Genomic DNA, 5,443 nt, shown 5'->3' on the forward strand with positions numbered 1-5,443 from the left:
ACCGGGGGAATAAACTTTTTAATTTTCGAGCTACCCCGAAAAGCCGAATTAGCGTGATTACTTCTTGCGGATACCCCACCCGAGTGTGCCGGTGCAAATTTGAACTCCGTCACTGTTATATTTTGGCGGTAATCGACGATTATTGGTCAAATTATGACGTCACTTTTGCACCCAAAAGTTGTAATTCCCAAGGTTTTGCGAATTTTGCATGACTCTACACAGGAAAGTTGTGCCGGTGCAAATTTGAACTCCGTCATTGTTATATTTTGGCGGTAATCGACGATTTTTGGTCAAATTATGACGTCACTTTTGCAACAAAAAGTTGTAATTCCCAAGGTTTTGCGAATTTTGCATGACTCCACACAGGAAAGCTGTTCAGGATGCTCAACTTGGTCGATTTGTACCGTCAAAACGCGATTTCCAGAGTTGACTATTAGAAAAACAAGATGGCCACTCTTCCCTTTTCCCTAACCGGGGGAATAAACTTTTTAATTTTCGAGCAACCCCGAAAAGCCGAATTAGCGTGATTACTTCTTGCGGATACCCCACCCGAGGAAAGTTGTTCAGGATGCTCAACTTGGTCGATTCGTACCGTCAAAACGCGATTTCCAGAGTTGACTGTTAGAAAAACAAGATGGCCGCCCTTCCCTTTTCCCTACCGGGGGAATAAACTTTTTAATTTTCGAGCTACCCCGAAAAGCCGAATTAGCGTGATTACTTCTTGCGGATACCCCACCCGAGTGTGCCGGTGCAAATTTGAACTCCGTCACTGTTATATTTTGGCGGTAATCGACGATTATTGGTCAAATTATGACGTCACTTTTGCACCCAAAAGTTGTAATTCCCAAGGTTTTGCGAATTTTGCATGACTCTACACAGGAAAGTTGTGCCGGTGCAAATTTGAACTCCGTCATTGTTATATTTTGGCGGTAATCGACGATTTTTGGTCAAATTATGACGTCACTTTTGCAACAAAAAGTTGTAATTCCCAAGGTTTTGCGAATTTTGCATGACTCCACACAGGAAAGCTGTTCAGGATGCTCAACTTGGTCGATTTGTACCGTCAAAACGCGATTTCCAGAGTTGACTATTAGAAAAACAAGATGGCCACTCTTCCCTTTTCCCTAACCGGGGGAATAAACTTTTTAATTTTCGAGCAACCCCGAAAAGCCGAATTAGCGTGATTACTTCTTGCGGATACCCCACCCGAGTGTGCCGGTGCAAATTTGAACTCCATCACTGTTATATTTTGGCGATAGTCGACGATTATCGGTCAAATTATGACGTCACTTTTGCAACAAAAAGTTGTTATTCCCAAGGTTTTGCGAATTTTGCATGACTCCACACAGGAAAGTTGTTCAGGATGCTCAACTTGGTCGATTTGTACCGTCAAAACGCGATTTCCAGAGTTGACTATTAGAAAAACAAGATGGCCGCTCTTCCCTTTTCCCTACCGGGGGAATAAACTTTTAAATTTTCGAGCCACCCCGAAAAGCCGAATTAGCGTGATTACTTCTTGAAGATACCCACCCGAGTGTGCCGGTGCAAATTTGAACTCCGTCACTGTTACATTTTGGCGGTAATCGACGATTTTTGGTCAAATTATGACGTCACTTTTGCAACAAAAAGTTGTTATTCCCAAGGTTTTGCGAATTTTGCATGACTCCACACAGGAAAGTTGTTCAGGATGCTCAACTTGGTCGATTTGCACCGTCAAAACGCGATTTCCAGAGTTGACTATTAGAAAAACAAGATGGCCGCTCTTCCCTTTTCCCTAACCGGGGAATAAACTTTTTAATTTTCGAGCCACCCCGAAAAGCCGAATTAGCGTGATTACTTCTTGCGGATACCCCACCCGAGTGTGCCGGTGCAAATTTGAACTCCGTCATTGTTATATTTTGGCGGTAATCGACGATTATTGGTCAAATTATGACGTCACTTTTGCACCAAAAAGTTGTAATTCCCAAGGTTTTGCGAATTTTGCATGACTCTACACAGGAAAGTTGTTCAGGATGCTCAACTTGGTCGATTCGTACCGTCAAAACGCGATTTCCAGAGTTGACTGTTAGAAAAACAAGATGGCCGCCCTTCCCTTTTCCCTACCGGGGGAATAAACTTTTTAATTATCGAGCTACCCCGAAAAGCCGAATTAGCGTGATTACTTCTTGCGGATACCCCACCCGAGTGTGCCGGTGCAAATTTGAACTCCGTCATTGTTATATTTTGGCGGTAATCGACGATTATTGGTCAAATTATGACGTCACTTTTGCACCAAAAAGTTGTAATTCCCAAGGTTTTGCGAATTTTGCATGACTCCACACAGGAAAGTTGTTCAGGATGCTCAACTTGGTCGATTCGTACCGTCAAAACGCGATTTCCAGAGTTGACTGTTAGAAAAACAAGATGGCCGCTCTTCCCTTTTCCCTACCGGGGGAATAAACTTTTTAATTTTCGAGCTACCCCGAAAAGCCGAATTAGCGTGATTACTTCTTGAGGATAACCCACCCGAGTGTGCCGGTGCAAATTTGAACTCCGTCACTGTTATATTTTGGCGGTAATCGACGATTATTGGTCAAATTATGACGTCACTTTTGCACCAAAAAGTTGTAATTCCCAAGGTTTTGCGAATTTTGCATGACTCCACACAGGAAAGTTGTTCAGGATGCTCAACTTGGTCGATTTGTACCGCCAAAACGCGATTTCCAGAGTTGACTATTAGAAAAACAAGATGGCCACTCTTCCCTTTTCCCTAACCGGGGGAATAAACTTTTTAATTTTCGAGCAACCCCGAAAAGCCGAATTAGCGTGATTACTTCTTGCGGATACCCCACCCGAGTGTGCCGGTGCAAATTTGAACTCCATCACTGTTATATTTTGGCGATAGTCGACGATTATCGGTCAAATTATGACGTCACTTTTGCAACAAAAAGTTGTTATTCCCAAGGTTTTGCGAATTTTGCATGACTCCACACAGGAAAGTTGTTCAGGATGCTCAACTTGGTCGATTTGCACCGTCAAAACGCGATTTCCAGAGTTGACTATTAGAAAAACAAGATGGCCGCTCTTCCCTTTTCCCTAACCGGGGAATAAACTTTTTAATTTTCGAGCCACAACGAAAAGCCGAATTAGCGTGATTACTTCTTGCGGATACCCCACCCGAGTGTGCCGGTGCAAATTTGAACTCCGTCATTGTTATATTTTGGCGGTAATCGACGATTATTGGTCAAATTATGACGTCACTTTTGCACCAAAAAGTTGTAATTCCCAAGGTTTTGCGAATTTTGCATGACTCTACACAGGAAAGCTGTTCAGGATGCTCAACTTGGTCGATTCGTACCGTCAAAACGCGATTTCCAGAGTTGACTGTTAGAAAAACAAGATGGCCGCTCTTCCCTTTTCCCTACCGGGGGAATAAACTTTTTAATTTTCGAGCTACCCCGAAAAGCCGAATTAGCGTGATTACTTCTTGAGGATAACCCACCCGAGTGTGCCGGTGCAAATTTGAACTCCGTCACTGTTATATTTTGGCGGTAATCGACGATTATTGGTCAAATTATGACGTCAGTTTTGCACCAAAAAGTTGTAATTCCCAAGGTTTTGCGAATTTTGCATGACTCCACACAGGAAAGTTGTTCAGGATGCTCAACTTGGTCGATTTGTACCGTCAAAACGCGATTTCCAGAGTTGACTATTAGAAAAACAAGATGGCCGCTCTTCCCTTTTCCCTACCGGGGGAATAAACTTTTTAATTTTCGAGCCACCCCGAAAAGCCGAATTAGCGTGATTACTTCTTGAAGATACCCCACCCGAGTGTGCCGGTGCAAATTTGAACTCCATCACTGTTATATTTTGGCGATAGTCGACGATTATTGGTCAAATTATGACGTCACTTTTGCACCAAAAAGTTGTAATTCCCAAGGTTTTGCGAATTTTGCATGACTCCACACAGGAAAGTTGTTCAGGATGCTCAACTTGGTCGATTTGTACCGCCAAAACGCGATTTCCAGAGTTGACTATTAGAAAAACAAGATGGCCACTCTTCCCTTTTCCCTAACCGGGGGAATAAACTTTTTAATTTTCGAGCAACCCCGAAAAGCCGAATTAGCGTGATTACTTCTTGCGGATACCCCACCCGAGTGTGCCGGTGCAAATTTGAACTCCATCACTGTTATATTTTGGCGATAGTCGACGATTATCGGTCAAATTATGACGTCACTTTTGCAACAAAAAGTTGTTATTCCCAAGGTTTTGCGAATTTTGCATGACTCCACACAGGAAAGTTGTTCAGGATGCTCAACTTGGTCGATTTGCACCGTCAAAACGCGATTTCCAGAGTTGACTATTAGAAAAACAAGATGGCCGCTCTTCCCTTTTCCCTAACCGGGGAATAAACTTTTTAATTTTCGAGCCACAACGAAAAGCCGAATTAGCGTGATTACTTCTTGCGGATACCCCACCCGAGTGTGCCGGTGCAAATTTGAACTCCGTCATTGTTATATTTTGGCGGTAATCGACGATTATTGGTCAAATTATGACGTCACTTTTGCACCAAAAAGTTGTAATTCCCAAGGTTTTGCGAATTTTGCATGACTCTACACAGGAAAGCTGTTCAGGATGCTCAACTTGGTCGATTCGTACCGTCAAAACGCGATTTCCAGAGTTGACTGTTAGAAAAACAAGATGGCCGCTCTTCCCTTTTCCCTACCGGGGGAATAAACTTTTTAATTTTCGAGCTACCCCGAAAAGCCGAATTAGCGTGATTACTTCTTGAGGATAACCCACCCGAGTGTGCCGGTGCAAATTTGAACTCCGTCACTGTTATATTTTGGCGGTAATCGACGATTATTGGTCAAATTATGACGTCAGTTTTGCACCAAAAAGTTGTAATTCCCAAGGTTTTGCGAATTTTGCATGACTCCACACAGGAAAGTTGTTCAGGATGCTCAACTTGGTCGATTTGTACCGTCAAAACGCGATTTCCAGAGTTGACTATTAGAAAAACAAGATGGCCGCTCTTCCCTTTTCCCTACCGGGGGAATAAACTTTTTAATTTTCGAGCCACCCCGAAAAGCCGAATTAGCGTGATTACTTCTTGAAGATACCCCACCCGAGTGTGCCGGTGCAAATTTGAGCTCCGTCACTGTTATATTTTGGCGGTAATCGACGATTTTTGGTCAAATTATGACGTCACTTTCGCAACAAAAAGTTGTAATTCCCAAGGTTTTGCGAATGTTGCATGACTCCACACAGGAAAGTTGTTCAGAATGCTCAACTTGGTCGATTTGCACCGTCAAAACGCGATTTCCAGAGTTGACTATTAGAAAAACAAGATGGCCGCTCTTCCCTTTTCCCTAACCGGGGAATAAATTTTTTATTTTCGAGCAACCCCGAAAAGCCGAATTAGCGTGATTACTTCTTGCGGATACCCCACCCGAGTGTGCCG

Source organism: Asterias amurensis, chromosome 12 (genome assembly GCF_032118995.1).
Source record: "Asterias amurensis chromosome 12, ASM3211899v1".
In the NCBI taxonomy this organism is placed as follows: domain Eukaryota; kingdom Metazoa; phylum Echinodermata; class Asteroidea; order Forcipulatida; family Asteriidae; genus Asterias; species Asterias amurensis.